The following is an 18,798-nucleotide window of genomic DNA, read 5'->3' on the forward strand; positions in this document are numbered from 1 at the left end:
AGTCCACCGTCAGCATTCCCTGGGGACCTTGCCACTCCATTCCCTTGCTGTTCCGCTGCACTCCCCCAGTGCTTTGCCTCGGTGTGGTGGGATCAGGTCAGGTGCAATTCATGGGGGGAAAAGACTTTGTGACTCTTATTTCCTGGCCGTTCTTCTACTTTGGTGAGCATATATCTGAGGAAAAGGCTTTCAAGTGCTACTTTTATACCTAAGAATTAAATTTTCCTAACAGAAATTTTGGGAATTCTGAGAATCTATATTTAAACATCCAAGTTATCAAAGTTACTCTTTACTCAATAATGGACCATCTTCATCATTCTGAATAAGGCCTCTCTTTTTATTATATCCACCCTTTTTATTATATCAACCCACCTTATTCTGTACCCAGTTTCCGTTTCTTTGATAGTTATTCATTTTTTCTGGCACATTCTGATCTTCCAGAAAATGATCAAGCCAATACTTTCCAACCTGATTATGTTCCTGTGCATAGAAAATATTATTTGCATTACACAGCAGAGTACATAAGGCTAGAAACTACAAACTAACAGTATTCGGGCTGAGCTGCCTCGGGGACCACTCACAGATAGGGAGAGAAAAAGGGGGAAGAGAGAAAAGCTTAATTTAGGTGTAATCCGTTTACTTGCCATGATAAATTAGTTGAGAAGCTTGGTCTAGACTTTCAAAATGTGTATTTTTTATATCCATCAGTTATGTTGCAGTAAATACAAAAGAGAGGCTTATTGGTGTATTCCTTGTGGGGTTTTTTTTGAGTTAAAAAAGCAAAACAGTAGGTAATTTCTTTAAATTTTCTTTATTTTGTTGAAAATATACACAACAAAACATATGCATTCAGCCGTCTCTACTTGTACAATTTAGTGTCATTGTATGTGCTCCCTCTCCTTGTCCCCAGTAAACACTAATAAAAATAAATATGTATTTGCCTTTCCTTGTCATTTTCTCTGAGTGGAGTCATACAATATTTGGCCTTTTGTGCTTTACTTATTTTGTTCAGCATAGTTTCAAACTAGATCCACTGTAGCATTTCCCAAGACTTCATTTCTGCTGCTGGCTGTTGATGGGTTTAGTTTGCTCCTTCCCACATTTTAGCTGTAATGAATATTGCTGTAATGAACATTGGTGTACACACTTCTTTTGGAGTCTCTGCTTCAGTGAAGTCTTGGGGACCTGAGAGTAGAATGGCTTTGTCTGATGATAGTTCTGGTTCTCGATTTTGAGGAAGAGCTGTGGTGTTTCCACGGCAATTGTACCATTTTGTAGGCCTACCAGGAACTGGTAAACAAAACAAAAAAACCTCCCTGCCATCCAGTCAACGCTGACTCATACACAGCAAACCCCTTTGGGTTTACTAGACCGCACCTGTTTACAGGAGTAATATGTGGATCGCAGCCCAATGTAATTGATGTGGATACCAGTTTTCCTACATCCTCACCAACATTAGCTATTTTCTGGCAGTGGTGGTTTTCTATCTTGGTTTGTTGTTTTTTTTATAAGCCATTTTATTGTAATGGAATCATATTGTAGTTTTGATTTACATCTCTCTAATGGGCAACTGGAGCCATGGTGGTGTACTGGTTATGTGTTGGTCTGCGCTCCAAAAAGTCAACAGTTCTAAACCACTAGCTGCTCCTTGGGAGAAAGACAGGACTGTTTGCTCCCATTAAGTTACAGGCTTGGAAACCCATAAGGGTTCGCTACGATTCGGCATCGACTCAATGGCAGTGAGTTGGTTTTGGAGTGCTTAATGAGTAACTCTGGTGGTGTAGTTGAGCTAAGCATTGGGCTGTGACTGGCAGGTCAAATCCACCCAGCCCCTCTGCAGAAGAGAGGTGAAGTTTTCTGCTCCCATAAATATTTATAACCTCAGAAATTCAGGGACAATTCTGTTCTGTCCTATAGGAATGCTATGAGTCGGAAATAATTCCCTGGCAGTGAGTAAATGATGGTTATAATAATGAGCATCTTTTCATGTGTTTGGTTGTGGGTCGATGGGGGCGGTTGGTTGTATAATTGAGGGGTAAATTAAGTAGAAATCAGACCAGATAAGGCATGCAAGGGCTTACTTCAGCCTTGACCTCAGGAGCCAAATCTCTCACATACACCCACACACACACACAGAGAGAGAGATTGTATTCTTATCTTTATACCTTCAGGAGAGGCAAGCTCTACTAATTACAGGCAACCACATACTTAATAAAATGAACTATACCCTAACCCTAAAGGTCCCCAACACCAGTGCTGGGGGCATGTAAGGGGGCGACAGTCCCCTAAGCTATGAGAGCAATAGCACATGTCTGCTCCTATAGTTAAAGCTGCTGGCTAGATAGCAATCAGCCATGTGCTTGTAAGAGGTACCTTTAATAAACTAGCAGCCATCTAGCTCAGAAGCAACAAAGCCCACATGGAAGAACACACCAGCCTGTGTGATCGAGTGGTCCCGAAGGGATCAGTTATCAGGCATCAAAGAACAAAAAAATCATATCATTGACTGCACACCTCCATGATAGGATCGCTGAAGACAAATGGGTGCATAAGCAAATGTGAAGAAAGCTGATGGTGCCCGGCTATTGAAAGAGATAGTGTCTGGGGTCTTAAAGGCTTGAAGGTGAACAAGCGGCCATCTAGCTCAGAAGCAAAAAAGCCCACATGGAAGAAGCACACCGGCCAGTGCGATCACGAGGTGCCAAAGGGACCAGGTATAAAGGCATCATGCAAAAAAAAAAAAAAAGATATATGTGTGTATATGTATATATGTGTGTGTCTATATATGTATATGTTTATATATATATATATATACACACATACATACACCATATTGAATGAAGGGGGAAGTGCAGAGTGGAGACCCAAGGCCCAAGTGTCGGCCAATGGAGATCCCCTCACAGAAGGGTTCAGGAGAGGAGATGGGTCAATGAGGGTGCGAGGTAGTACCGATGAAGAACACAGCTTTCCCCCGGGTCCTGGATGCTTCCTCCCCCCAACTACCATGATCCGAATTCTACCTTGCAGGGCTGGATAGGGCAGAGGTTGTACACTGGTGCATATGGGGGCTAGAGGCACAGGGAATCCAGGGTGGATGATACCTTCAGGACCAAGGGTGTGAGGGGCGATGCTGGGAGAGTGGAGGGTGAGTGGGTTGGAAAGGGGGAACTGATTACAAGGATCCACATGTGACCTCTTCCCTGGAAGAGGGACAGCAGAGATGGGGGGGAGGGGAGACTCCAGATAGGGCAAGATATGACAAAATAACGATGTATAAATTACCAAGGGCACATGAGGGAGGGGGTAGAGGGGAGGGAGGGGGGAAAAAAAGAGGACCTGATGCAAAGGACTTAAATGGAGAGTGAATGCTTTGAGAATGATTGGGGCGGGGAATGCATGGATGTGCTTTATACAATTGATGTATGTATATGTATGGATTGTGATAAGAATTGTATGAGCCCCTAATAAAATGTTAAAAAAAAAAAAAGAGGTACCTTTAAGGCAGGACTAATAGTCACATTATGGGAGGACAAAGTGGGGGTCATTATTAATTATGAGAATGTGGTTGGGACTCAACTCTAACTCACAAGCATGAAGGCCTCCCTCCACCCCAGAACCCTGGCCTGCTAGGCTTCTTAAAATATGAGACTAAAGAATTCATCCGCATACTCTCTCCTCTCAGTTCTCTTGTTTTCCATGTTTGGTGACCATTTGTTCTCTTTGATGAGATGTCCAAGTCTTTTTCCCATTTTATGATTGGGTTGTCTTTTTGAAGTTTGTAAATATTTTAATTTTTGTTGGGTACATGGTTTCCAAAGATAATCTCCCACTGGTAGCTATGACACCCAATTTATTTCAACTTTGGCTTTTTATACTTTTATTTATATATTATATTGTTGAAAGTTAGGACTGACAGATTGCCCCGCTCATTCTTTTAAGAATGTTAAGTTTTTAGTTTGCATGTTTAGATTCTTAAACCACTTTGAATTTGTTTTAGTATAATGAGAAGCAAGGATCCAGTTTTATTTTTCTGCATGTGGAAGTTCAATTTTCCCAGCACCATTTATTGAAGAGACTCTTCCTTCATTCCCCCATCAAATGGACCTAGCACCCTTGTTAAAAACCAAGCTCCGAGGACAATATTCCTGCTCAGAGCAGACAATGCACAGAGAGGACCATAGGGCTGGCCCCACCACGAGTCACAACGTCCCTCACTGAGCCATAGTGCTACAGGGGACAGCGCTGGAGACAGAGTGGGGGAATTGTGCCCAACCTGACCATCGCACTGGGGTGAAACACTAAGGGCATACAACATAGCAGCAAGGGGAGCAAAGCGATGGAATCCCTGGAGAATACCAAAAACAGACTTTGGGGACAGTGTGGCACCCCCTCAGACTCAACTGGAAAACACTTCTAAAAGTCGAAACACAGACCTGGAAAGTATTTTTTTAAGAAATCAGTTGACTATAGATAGGTGTGTGTAACACATGGCTTAGAAGGCCAGCTCTGACCTCTTCTGGCTTCCCTATTGCTGTGAGGGAGAGCCAGCTATGCCTCCATGTTCCGTCCTTCTGTACCTATTCTGACACCACCTGTTCCTCCACAATACTCTACGTCTATGCAGGTTCAGTAATTAATTGTGATGGCCATAGACAATGCTTATAATTATGATACTCACGATTAAGGGGGTTCATCTGGGAAGTTAACAGGTTAACAAAAGTCAGAATTAGTGAACAGTAAGGATATAGTCATTGATCTACAACATTGCCTCTCAGCCACATGGTCCCTTGGCCTCTGCCTCCACGGGTCAAGAGTTGTTCTGTCTCACAGTCCTGTAAACTTGGCACTGCTTCTTTTGTTCAGTCCCATGGTCACCATGCCCCAGTCTCTGATGCTTCTGGTCTCAGCCTTTGCCACTTCAGACAGAGATCTGGAGCACGCTTTTCTGATGGCCCTCGGCTTTGTATTTAGCCAAATGGCTCTTGGAGCCCTGGTGGCGTGGTAGTTATGCATTGAGCTGTGGTCCACAACCACCAGCCGCTCCTCAGGAGAAAGATTGGACTTTCTACTCCCATAAAGCAATACCGTCTCAGAAACTCAGAGGGACCGTCCTACCCTGTCTTAAATGCTCACTGTGAGTCAGAATTGGCTCCGTGGCAGTGAGTTTGGTTTGGTGACTTAAGATGGCTCTTATATACAAAGGAATGGCCGTGAGGTGTAATTGTTGACTTGCAGAGACTGTACCCCTGAAGAAATAAAGGATGTGACTTGGTTCTCACCAACTACATGGTCGTTAGGTTTTTATGTCAAGTTGCACTTGTCGAGGAGTAAAGTCCAACCTGTCACTCAGGTCACAGTCTGATGATGCCTTCAGTGACTTGTGGTCTTTTTATGAGAGACTGAGGAGCTATATCTCTCTCCATTTTCCCCTTCCCTTTCCTGCCTTCTGGGGGCCACCCAGCCCTAAGAGGTGCCTGCACTCACCAGCCTGTGATTGGCCTGCAGCCATATGTATCTCAAGAGGGCTTTGGGTAGCATCTAACTCTTGGGCTTAAGTTGGACTGGGCTGGGATGCCTTCTTGATATAAGATTATATCTTGATGGAAAGCTCTGTCCTAGACATATGTAAGTGTCACTGGTTTTGTTTTTCTAGAGAAGTGAGCTTAACACACTACTAAATTAGACACTTAAATTCCAACTAAACCCTGTTCCCTTTAGGATAGCAGAAAACACCTTCCAAAATGGGATTATAGCTACGGGCTTAGAGTCCAGAATCATAATATATCACATAAAGAATTATGGCTAGAAGAACCATATTAATTGACTACATCTCAGTGGGTTTCTGGGCTCTCAATTTTATTCCTTTGATCTCTGTGTCTCTTGTTATATCAGTGTCAAACTGTTTAATTACTGTAGCTGTGTTGCAGGTTTTAAAATCAGGAAGTGTTAGTCCACCTACTTTGTTCTTCTCTTTCAGTTTTAGCTATTTGAGGCCTCTTGTCTATATAAAGTTGGGGATTGGTTTTTCTATTCTGTTAAGGCTACTGTAAATTTGATCTGGATTGATTTGAATCTATAGACCACTTCAGTTAGTGTTGACATCTTAACAGTACTAAATCCTCCACTTCTGTTTAGTTGAGTCTTCTTTAATCTCTCTTGGGAGCCCTTGTGGCATAGTGGTTATATGTTGGGCTGCTAACTACAAGGACAGAAGTTTGAGACCTCCAGCTGCTCTGCAGGAGAAAGATGAAAAAGCGTTACAATCTCGGAAACCCACAAGGGCAATTCACTCATCCCTCATATAGGGTCACTATGAATTGGAATTAACTTAATGGCAGTGAGTTTGTTTGTTTGTTTTCATCTTATTCAGCAGTATAAATGCTTCACATCCTTGGTTAGATTTATTTCCTGGAATTTTATTCTCTTAGATGCTACTTTAAATGGAATTATTTTCATAATTTCCCTTTCAGATTTTTCTAAAAGTGTGGCATAGTGAGTTACAAGTTGGACTGTTAACGAACACAAAGGTCATTAGTTACAAACTGCCAACCATTCTGCGGGAGAAAAGTGATGCTTTCCACTCCAGTGAAGATATACAATCTCAGAACCCCACGGGCATTTCCACTGTGCCCTATAAGAGATGTTATGAGTTGGAATCAACTTAATGCCAATGAGTTTGGGATTTTTCTTTTTTCTTAAAGTGTGTAGAAACCAAAGTGATTTTTGCTTTTTGACCTTGGATGTACAACTTTCCTAAATTCCTGTATTAGTTCTAGAGGTTTTCTTTGGGACTCTTCGGCATTTGTAATTTCATCTAAATTAAAACAGGCCTAGGTCAGCTGCTGCCCTGTATCTGGAAGGCAGGAAAAAGGAAGACTGAAGTAATCCCTGCAAAGCATCACAGATCTATAACCATCAAGGTGGGTCACTGGACTCAGATTCCAGGAGTGGACAGTGGGAGGAGTAGTTTTCCTACCACTAAATAAGAAAAGAGAAATCTACAACGATATGTTTGATTTCTTGATATCACCCAGTTTAAAAGCTTTAAAAGTATGATCTCAGGACTCTTTTAATACTCTTTGCCTTGAAATCTATCTTCTCAGAGATTAATATTGCTACCCCTGCTTTCTTTTGATTTTCCTGATTTTTCTATCTGTTCATGTCTTTGTAAGGCGTGTTTCTTTTTTTTCTTAATTATTTGATTGGGAGCTCTCACAGATAATAATATTCTATAGTTCAATCACATCAAGCAGTGTCGTACATTTGCAACCACAGTTTCAAAACATTTTCTTCTTAAACTCTTGATATCAGCTCCCCTTTGTCCCTCCCTCCTCCCCAGGAAAAAGGAAAATTCCTTTTTCTTTTTTGGGGCCATGCCTTACATAATCCAATCTATCCATTCACATACATTTCTGTTGTTCAGTCCCATCAAGTGGGGTTATGCAGTCATCAATGCTATCAGCTCCCCATTCCGCCCCCTACTTCCACTGCCTCTCTTCCCATACACCCAGGGACCCGTTACTTCTGTTACTGTTTCTGATGGGTTACCTATCTTGACTTTCATGTACTGAATTATCTTAAATATACAAATGAACATTTGCATGTCTAACATAATTAATGAGATAAAACAAATAAAACCATAATAGTACCCTCCCCCAAGAAGAATTTGTTTAAAAGGACGACATTGATGCTGCAGCTCCGGGAGAGGGACATACTGATCAGAGCACACGAGAGCAGAAGAAGGGGGAGGAGGAGAGAGTGGAGCACAGCCTGGCCCACCAGGCCTTGAGGATGATGTTCCTGATTAGAGCAGCCAGTTCACAGAGAGAACAACATGGCTGACCCCACTATGAGACATGATGCCCCTCAGTGACCAAGGGCGATACAGGGGACAGCACCGGAGACAAAGTGTGCGAATTGCACCTGACCTGATCCCACCACACCAAGGCAAAGCACTGGGGGAGTGCAGTGGAAAAGCAAGGGAATGGATTGGCAAGGTCCCCAGAGAATGCTGAAAGTGGATTTTGGGGCCAGGGCGTGGTGCCCCAACAGACTGGACTGGAAGACACTCCTAAAGGCCAACAAACGATCCTTGAACTAACTACAAGCTCTTCTTTCTTGATGTGTTTTGTTCTTTGTCAGTGATTTGTTGTTATTGTTTGTTGTCTGGTTATATACTGTTGCTTTGTTTTCCTCGTCTTGTTTTCATGCATGTTATTATCTCCACAGGTCTGTCTAAATAGGACAGGCTGGATAAACTATCTGGAGGAAAAACAACAGGACCGACAGTTCCGGGGGGTCTTGGGATAGGGGAAGGTGGGGGGGTAAGGAAGTGGTGTTAACAAACCCAGGGACAAGGGAACAACATGGGACCCAAATTGGTGGTGGTGGTGGGGGAGGGGCAGGCCTGGTAGGGAATGATCAAGGGTAAGGTTACGTAAAGAAGAGGTATAGCTGTAGCCCAGGTGGGGACGGAGCATGGTAGTAGGGCAGGAGGAAAGTCAAGGGAGATGGAGGAAAGAGCTAGGAGTCAAAGGGCATTTATAGAGGTCTAGACAAAGACATGTACATGCAAATATATACATGAGGATGGGGAAATAGATCTATGTGTCTATATTTATAGGTTTAGTATTAAGGTGGCAGGAGGACCTTGGGCCTCTACTCAAGCACTCCCTCAATGCATGAATACTTTCTTTTATTAAATTGGCACTCTACGATGCTCACCCTCCCAACACAACTGCTGAAGCCAAAGCGGGTGAACAAGCAAATGTGGTGAAGAAAGCTAATGGTGCCCGGCTATCAAAAGAGGTAGTATCTGGGGTCTTAAAGGCTTGAAGATAAGCAAGCGGCCATCTAGCTCAGAAGCAACAAAGCCCACATGGAAGAACACACCAGCCTGTGTGATCGCATGGTCCCGAAGGGATCAGTTATCAGGCATCAAAGAACAAAAAAATCATATCATTGGCTGCACACCTCCATGATACGATCGCCAAAGACAAATGGGTGCATAAGCAAATGTGAAGAAAGCTGATGGTGGCCGGCTATCAAAAGAGATAGTGTCTGGGTCTTAAAGGCTTGAAGGTGAACAAGCGGCCATCTAGCTCAGAAGCAAAAAAGCCCACATGGAAGAAGCACACCAGCCTGTGTGATCACGAGGTACCAGAGGGACCAGGTATAATGCATCATCTAAAAAATATATATATCGTAGTGAATGAAGGGGGAAGTGCAGAGTGGAGACCCAAAACCCATTTGTCAGCCACTGGAGATGCCCTCACAGAGGCGTCTAGGGGAGGAGATGAGTCAGTCAGGGTGCGATGCAGGACCAATGAAGAATACAGCTTTCCCCCAGTTCCTAAATGCTTCCTCCTCCCAACTACCATGATCCGAATTCTACCTTGCAAGACTAGATAGAGCAGAGGTTGTATACTGGTGCATATAGAAGCTGGAGGCACAGGGAATCCAGGGTGGATGATACCTTCAGGACCAGGGTTGTGAGAGGCGATACTGGGAGAGTACAGAGTGAGTGGGTTGGAAAGGGAACCGATTACAAGGATCTACATGTAACCTCCTCCCTGGGAGACGGACAACAGAGAAGGGCGTAAAGGGAGACTCCGGATAGGACAAGATATAACAAAATAATAATCTATAAATTATCAAGGGCTCAGGAGGGAGGGGGGAGTGGGGAGAGAGGGGAGAAAAAAAAAAGGACCTGATGCAAAGGGCTTAAGTGGAGACCAAATGCTTTCAAAATGATTAGGGCAAAGAATGTACAGATGTGCTTTATACAATTGATGTATGTATATGTATGGATTGTGATAAGAGTTGTATGAGCCCCTAATAAAATGTTTTTTAAAAACCATAATAACAAGGGGAGGAAATATTAAATAACTAGAGGATAGTTATGTGGTTCATACCACAACTTGGATTTATCATTCCTTCCGAGTGGGAGTGGCCAATTATCTTACTCGTGGGTTTTGTGTCTCCACTACATTCACAACCCTTCACATTGATTTGGTTGATTGTTTTTGAATATCTGGTACCTCTGCTCGTTGACACCTCATGATCACACAGGTGGGTGTGCTTCTTCTATGTGAGCTTTGTTGCTTCCCTGTTAGATGGCCATTTGTTTAATTACAAGCCTTTACAACCCCCACATGCTATATCTTTTAATAACCAGACACCATCAGCTTTCTTCACCATATTTGTTTATGTACCTGGTTTGGTCTTCAGCAATTGTGTCAGGAAGGTGAGTATAATACAATGTGAGGCATGTTTCTTTTTTTTTTTTTAAACAATTTATTAGGGGCTCATACAACTCTTATCACAGTTCATACATATACATACATCAATTGTATAAAGCACATCCATACATTCCCTGCCCCAATCATTCTCAAAGCATTTGCTCTCCGAGGCATGTTTCTTGTAGGCAGCATATTGCTGGATTTTGTATTCTTATCCATCTTGCTATTCTCTGTCTCTTTACTTGTGCTTTTAGTCCATTAACATTCAGTGAAATTATCGATATGTGTGTATTTGTTACTTTCATTTTGCTTTGTGTTGCGTGTTGTGTTTATATGTGTATTGTGTTCTTCCTGTGTTATTCCCTTGCTGTGTTGCTCTCTGTGTGTGGATTTTTGTGAGGGATTGCCTTGTATGTTGATTTCAGGTTTGTATATTATTGCTCTTAGTGTTTTTGCCCTTAGTATTTCACTGAGTATTTTTTGTAATGGTGGTCATGTTTGTGTGACTTCTTTTAGTTTCTCCTTGTCTTGGAATACTTTTATTTCTCCATAACATTTGATTGATAATATTGCTGGATACAGGATTCTAGGTTGACATTTTTTCTTCCAGAAAGCTGTATACTTTACTCCATTGCCTTCTTGCCTTCATAGTTACTGCTTAGAAATCTGAGGTTATTCCAATCGCTGATCCTTTGTATGTAATTGGTTTTTTTTCTCTCACTTCTCTTAGAAATTTTCAATGTCATTGATTTTAGACATCTGGACTACAATATGCCAGGGAGTTTTCTTTTGGAATTTTTCCTGGCTGAGGTTCTTTTAGTTTCCTGAATAGTAATCTTTTCCTACTTTTACATTGAGGAAGATTCTCTAGCAGGAGCTCCTGGGCTGTTCTCTGTGTGGATTGTTTTGCTTCCTTCCTCTTCTGGAATCCCTGTAAGAGACAGGTTGTCCCTCTTAATGATGTCCCACATTGTTCTCAAGCTTTTCTCGGTTTCTTTTGCTTTTTTTGTTATGTGTTTTTCTTTTGGGTTGGAATCTATAGATTTGTCTTCTAGTTCACAAATTTGGGTTTCCATCGCTTCATTTCTGTTTCTCTGTTCTTTTATAGCTTTATGGTGTTCCTTTATAATGCTGTTTAATTCTGCTATTTTAGTGTTTGGTGTTTGTGTTTCTGCTTGGAGTTTCTCTAGTACAGTTCCTAGGCTTTTCATTGTGTGACTTTTTCTCTCAGAACCTGCCTTCAACTCTTGCACAAGTGCTATTATTCTTTTAACTTCTCTTTGTGGTAAATCCATAGCCTCTCCAATTTCAGGCCTTACATTTAGTTTTGGCTGCTATTGGGTTATTTGTTTCCGCTTCTCTTGGGTTTTTGTGTGTGCACCAATATTTTCTGGTGTTTTCTCGACATCTTGGCATTGGGAGTAGGGATCTTAGGTAGGTGGTGTTATGTGGGAGTGGTTAACTGTTAAATGGTGCAGTTTCAGAGTGCTGGATGGTTTGTGTTAAGTATTTGGGGTAGTGTGTTAGAGTGAGTGTTAAGGGAGCAATCAGAAAGTGGGGGAGGAAGTGTGTGTTAGGGGAGGGAGGAAGGAGCAGTAGGTAAAAAATGGGAGGGATCTGGTACTTTTAATTGGTAGGTTAAAGGAAGGGAGATTAGGCCCCCCACCCAAATGCCTAATTTACACTGATGGAATAATGGGTACTAGTATTTGATAGGGAAAAAGGAGATTTTAAAAACAGAATATTGTCAACTTTGGGTTTTATGAGGATGAGAAGGAAAGAAAGGGTTTGATGAGAAGAATGGTGAAGCTAAAAGATGGATTAATAGTGTTGTGAAGTAAAACTAGATATTTAGATTAAAGAAAGGAAAATTAAAGGAAGAGGCGGGAGACACAAGTTTTAAAGCTAGTAATAAGAAAAATAATACTAGAGTAAGATTCCGGAGAATTGTTAATGTACCGTCTATACTCGTGTATAAGCTGGGTTTTTTCAGCACATTTTTAATGCAGGTTTGGGGGTAAAATTAGGTGCCTTGGCTGATAATTGGGTCTGTTTATACTGGAGTATATACGGTATGTTTGGGCTTTAAGCTTTACACAGGAGCTTGTGTGCACTGCCCGCTCAGACTCTTACTGCAGTTTCTCCTTGTTATGCTGATACTTTGTTAATGATGCAGGTGTGTGAGGGCTGCATGCAAGAGAAGTTGCTAAAGGGGGGAAATGAACCCCCCCCCAAGATGCCCCAGAATGTGATTTTTAAGGTCTTGGGCTTTTTTGGGTGTCTTGAGACTGGGAGCTGTGCTGAGTTATATCTCAGGGAGTGGGGATTAGATTTGCCAAGTGGGACTGGAGCTCCCTTGGCCTGTATTCTCCACGTATGCCTGCTCTTGGTGCTCCATTGACTCCGCTTATGCCCACTCTTGGTGCTCCATTGACTCACGCCCACACGCCTCAGTAGTCTCTTGTCCCGCTCTTGGGGAGCCAAGGCTGGATTATCCAAAGGGGCTCTCCTGGCCTAGGTGGAGAGCCAAAGCTCTATATTTCTCTCCACCCGGACTGATCCCTTAGGATTACGCTCCTGCAGCCCTGCTCCCCCACAGCTACCTCCTTGTTCCACAGACCCTGAGTCTGCTGCCCTCAGCCAGCAAATGCCTCAGGGAGACACCAAGGGAATTCTAATTGGCAGACGCTGTTGCTCTCTAATGTTTGTAAATTTGTGTCTACTTATCTGTATGCTGAAAATTCTGTGTTCGGGAAGTGTAGGATATCCCTATCAGTGGCTCCTTTGTGCTGTTCTCCAGAGTTCCTACCGTGTGTGCTACATGGTCGCCATTTTTCCATTCAGGACTCTTTCAAACTCTTGAATATCAAAGACCTTAAAGGATTTTTGTTTCTGTGAATAACATCTGTTGATATTTACTGTCTTAGAAATGTAAAGAAAACATTTTCATATGTTTCCATTAAAAATTGCAACAAACTGCTTCTGAGCTGTGTCCTGTGCAAACCTGCTCTCTGGTCTTGTGTGGTTGCGTGTTTGAAAGACGCAATGCCTCTCCGGAGCTGTTGTTTACCTATAGATGCGTCTAGTGTTTAGCTGAAAGTTGATCCGTGGGGTTTCAGAATTACACCAAAGACGGTTTCCAACTTGGCTGAGGCCTGGAGGTGGAATTTACAGCCATCATGAACAGCAAAGGCCTGGACCTCCTTGAAATCGTCAACCCTGAGATTATCGTTGGTGGTGGCTACCTGCTGCTGCAGATGGACTTCGGCTTCTCTGAGCACCTACTGGTGGATTTCCTCTAGCGCTTGACCTAGAAGGTGCCCAAGAGGTTGGGATGGAGTTAAAAGCAGAAGACACTCGGCTGAACTGGGTCCTCAGGCCCCAATGCACAGCCAGACGGCTGTGTCGCAGAGGGGGTGGGGGTGCGGGGGTAGGGAGACGGGCGATCAGATCCCAACCCCTCCCTGGGAAGTCTTGCTGGCATTACAGCGCTGTGTCAGGGAAAATAAATTTTGTTAAAGCAACAAACTGCACATTCATATAACTTTTTTGTTGTTCATAAAACTTTTATGAAAAATAACTATTTTCCAAAGTGGGAGATTAAATGAGAGGAGTAGCACTACTTTCCTTATTTGCAAATCTGGCAGCAAATTTACTCCCTGGCAGCTTATTTTAATTGCCCCTGTGTTCATGCTATTGCAATAGCTCATGTCACATGGCCTCTGGAAAACCCACTGAACACTACTGAAAGAGTAGGGAAAGAAAGGAATTATGATAAGATAATAGAAATTTCATGAAAATGGGTATGACCTTTCAGACCCTCAGTAGGCCCTCAGGTATCTCCAGACTACACATTGAGAAGTGTTGGTCTAACAAGATCTCCAGACTAGATTCCTATTTTATAGGTTATAGCAAATGACAGTTAAGTGATGCCAAATAAATATGTAATTATGCATTAAGTTTCTCAAAGTTCTGATTTCAAATAGTTTACTGTCATTAAGATAATTCATTAATTACATAACTGAAACTACATATTCTAATTTTATCACAAATTAGAAAAATTCTGTTTTGGATTGCTTATTTTTTTCCCTTGGAAAATATAAAACTTCATGCCATCATAAAATATGCCACTTCAATATTTGTCAGATAAGCTAATGTCGTTAGGGTCTGTCCCGCTGGAACTAACCGGATGCCAATAGCTTTGTCTTTCACTGAACTCTGAACTAATGAAGGTGGGCTATGAATGGAGTTGGTGGGCATGAGTTTGGTTTTTGGAAGGATCAGAACTTTTATGTGGTTGGTGAGTAATAAAATTATCTTGGCTACACTTACATAGGTAGGGTTCAAACATGCCCCTCTTGAATGAGAGAAATCCCTTGCTTTTCTTACCTCTCCCAAAGGTACCAGGAAGTACCCAGATAGAACCATCTGTTTCTCATAAAAATAATAATAGCTTTTAAGTTTCCTGAGTGGCAGGTACTTGGCTAAGTACTTTTACATACATCATGTCAGTTCATCTTTAACACAGCCCTGTGAGGTAGCTATTATATCCCTATTCTATAGGTAAGTGACTTTCACAAGGTCTCTCAGCAAGGGAAAATCTAACTTCAGTGCCTGGACTTCAGTCACAAGACTACCTCTGGCTTGAAGAAGAGACCAGGGTCAGGGAGTGAGAGTAGGAATTGGAAAGGCAGTTTTCTGCTTTGGTATCTTTATACAATTATGTGGAATGGAAGAAGTGAGATGATTCAGTGTTTTCTGTTTGTTTGTTTTTCTTTCTCTCCGAAACGGCACCAACTCAACAGCAAAGAATGACTGCCTTAGTTACCCCCTCCTTTTAATAATTTTATTGGCATATATTTCACATATCATACACTGTAACCATTCTATCAAATTTAAATTGGTGCAATTACCACCACCTTCAGTTTCAAAACATTTTCTTCTTGTGTTCATTGTTAGCAACCCACTTCCCTCATTCTCCCCTGCCATGAACCTAGGCAGTTATAAATACAGTAACTTTCCTTATAGTTACTGTATAACCCATCCTGGATTTCTTATACAGAAAATCATACAAAACACAAACAAGAAGCAAACAAAAAAACTCAACAACAGTGACTAAAACATAGAAAAACCTCAATAAAAAAGGAAGCAGAAAATATTAACAACTGAAACAGTTATAAAATGGGTCAAAGGGAGAGCAAATGATATCACATCTTCACTGCACTAGATCTGCCATAATCGATTGGCAGCGCCCTCTGTCTGATAGCAGGCTATTCACATTCCTCAGCTATGAACAGAGGGGACTCCCCCGTGGGAGGCCTAATCCATGCTGAGACCCTGCAAATGGATTGTGGTCTTCCACTGTCTTCACAGACTTCTGCAAACCAGGTGTTCAGACTTTAAACTCCGATATCATTCCTTCCTTCAGATTTGGATTTTATATTTACCATCCTTGGGTTACACAGGCTGGTTTGCTTTTTCCATGTGGACTTAATTGATACGTAGCTTACATGGCTGCTTATTTGAAGACAAGCCTTCAAGACCCCAGAAGCTATTCCTTCTGATAGTTGGGCGCCATCTGGTTTCTTCACCACACTTTGCTCCAGAACCCATATCTTTAGTGACCTCTTCATGAGGGTGAGCACTGAACAGCGCCATATCATAAGAATTAATCTATTCATACACCTATATAATACTTATATAGAGTACAAGGGGAGAATGCACCCAGTACTATGTTCCTGATTGTGGACACTTAACCTACTTTCTATCCAGCCCTTGGCGATCCAGGTTGTGTGCTATGGACTAATGAGACATGAGACTCTGTCCTTTCAAGACACCGCTTCCTTCATAGGCCACAGTAGAAGGATTCTGTGTGGAAACCCCACTAAGTGAGCTGGGCTGTACCTTGGGCTCACCTGAAATGCCCTCGTGTGAGATGAAACCTAGGACTGCTGTTCCAAGGTTGTGGAATTGGTGGTTGTTGGACTTTGGTTCGGATCTTTTGCCTTGAGAGTGTGCTCAATGAATGGTGGCCTGGGACTGCCATAGATTTACTATTGTATTGCCTTCCTTGCTTTTATATGACATGTGCTAATGTGGTAGGCATAGTTCTGCCTTTGTGAGTGAGTGTTACTGAAAGTTTTGCACTATTACCAGCCCCCATTGTTTGTGTAAATAGTATCCAGTCACTTAGGTTTGTGTAAATAGTGCACAAGTCAACAATTCATGTATTGTGGTCTGGGCTGGACTATACTTGTATCATTTCCTTTTCTCGACCGTGTTTTAAGTTCTGTTCCATTGGCTAAATTAATGACACTGTCAAAAGAATTACCTTATGCTCCTGAGGATGATCTATCACGTTCCCAGTGATAAGATATTGGTGTCTCTAAAGTGATCCAGACACACCACAGCTACTCTTTGGTTGAACCTTGGTTCGAACTGAGCTCCAACAGAGCAAAAGTGAAGTTCGCTGCCTCTGTCACTTATCAGTTACCGAGCAACTAATGAATGCAGATCTTAGTTGAAAATATGAACAGTATATCTATCATCCGTGTCCACAAGGAGTGTAAATAATGAGGTTTAAAACATCAGTGGTACATAGGGTAAAGAATCCAGACCCAAACCAGATTCACTGCCATCAAGTTGATTCTGTCTCATAGCACTTCTGAAGGACAAAGTAGAAACCTGTGGGTTTCTTTATAGGACTGTAAATTTTTACAGGAGTAGAAGGCCTCATCTTTCTCCCTGGAGCACCTGGTGGTTTCAACTGCTGACCCTGTGTATAACCCACGCAGCCCAATGCATAGCCCATGATGTCATCAGCGCTCTATGAATTAAGTATAAATTATGCTTGCCTTGGCCTTTGAGTGAAACTCTTAAATAATCTCTGTAAATAGAGAATAATTTCTTTTTTATTATTTTATTTATTTTTTAAGAGATTCTATTTTCAAGAAACAATAAAAGTTCTCTTTTAAAGAGATAATAAATTACTGATGTGGCTAACTTTGTCATCTGAAATGTTTCCCTGTGGCTTGGGAACTTTGGTGATTAGATTAAAAGAAGTTTTCAGAGAGGAAGATAAATACGGTTTCTTAGTCTCAATTCCTCCCTTAGAGATAATAAATTTTGGGCTCAAATGCAGATCAAGAAAATAGGTCAAGAGCACACCATCTTAGCCTCATGTTTATTTTCATAATGTGACTCCATAACATGCTAAAGGATTAAAACTGGTTTTGACTGTATAGATCCATTTCTCGAGCTGATGCTAACAAAATCTCTGGTTGTGGGGAAATGTGAGATCTTATGATGAACCAAGAAATCATTCCCCAACTTCCAAAGATCTAAAGGTTAGAAATTATTTATGATGCAATATAATAAATAAAACCAAATGCACTGCTCGAGTTGATTCCAACTCATAGCAATCCCATAGGATGTGGTCTAACTGCCCATGTGGACTTCTGAGACTGTAAATTACTGCAGGAGTGGGAAGTCTCATCTTTCCTCCTGTGGAGCAACTAATGGGGTCGACTGCTGACCCTGTGGATAGCAGCCCAACTTGTAACTCTCCGTGCCACTGGAGCTCCTCAACTACAATGACAGCATCATAAAATTGTAGCCATAGAAAGATATTCGAAGTCATTTAGTACAACCCCTTCTTTTAGATGACAAAATAAGTTACTTGATTAGATTACATTACTTAGGAATAGTAGATCTGAGATTAGAACTTATTGCTAATAGGCAAGTTTTCTACCTCACCCTTTCCAGCTTCTTGGTTTCTTTCTTTGGGCCTCCTTAAACTTCCACGTATTTCCAAAATACTTTCATTAGGCAGGAAGAATGGCCATGATCTGAGATGCCTGTGTTTAGGAAGTGCTCACTCTCAGTTCTTCGACTTTTCCCTCCAAGTAAACCTTGATCGAGCGGCATAGTTGTCTTTCTGCTACCCACAGAATCTCAGGGTTGAACCCACCAGTCGCTACAAGGGAGAAAGACAAGGCTGTCTACTCATGTCAAGGTTTAAAGTCTTGGAAACACAAAGGAACAATTCTCTGCCCTATAGGGTCCCTGTAAGTCAGAATCGACTTGATGGCAGAGTTTTATCTTCTGAAGTACCTCCTGTGTTAGGGTCTTCGAGAAAATGAGACTTTCTGCTCCCATAAAGAGTTACAGTCTCAAAAAAAAAAAAAAAAAGAGTTACAGTCAGAAATTACAGGGACAGTTATACCCTGTCCAAAATGTCGCTGTGCATCAGAATTGACTCGATGGCAGTGAGTTTGACTTGCACAAATTCTCACAGGCGTTAAATGTAAGACAGTGATTGAGTTTAGAGCTTTCTGATTATAAAATTGATGATGTAATAAAGAAGTAGGAAATGGAACGTTTATGTTTCAGCATGTCTGAAACAGGTCAATTATCACGTCAATGGCAGAATCCAGGACAAACTCAAAATGTCTTGGCTCTCAGCCAGGTGTTTTCCTTTTTCCTATCAGTTCCCTAATGATAGTCTTTCCTTCATGCTTATCGAACCATACTTAGAATTGGCCTTTGGATTTTCTCC

General features: G+C 41.8%; 1 protein-coding gene across 2 annotated transcripts in view; it reads left to right on the forward strand.

Moving 5' to 3' along the window:
* Positions 1-18,798, forward strand: part of CERS5 (ceramide synthase 5) — a 55,746-nt gene that overhangs the window by 26,282 nt on the left and 10,666 nt on the right. The window lies entirely within an intron of this gene.

This window comes from Tenrec ecaudatus, chromosome 6 (genome assembly GCF_050624435.1).
Source record: "Tenrec ecaudatus isolate mTenEca1 chromosome 6, mTenEca1.hap1, whole genome shotgun sequence".
In the NCBI taxonomy this organism is placed as follows: Eukaryota; Metazoa; Chordata; class Mammalia; order Afrosoricida; family Tenrecidae; genus Tenrec; species Tenrec ecaudatus.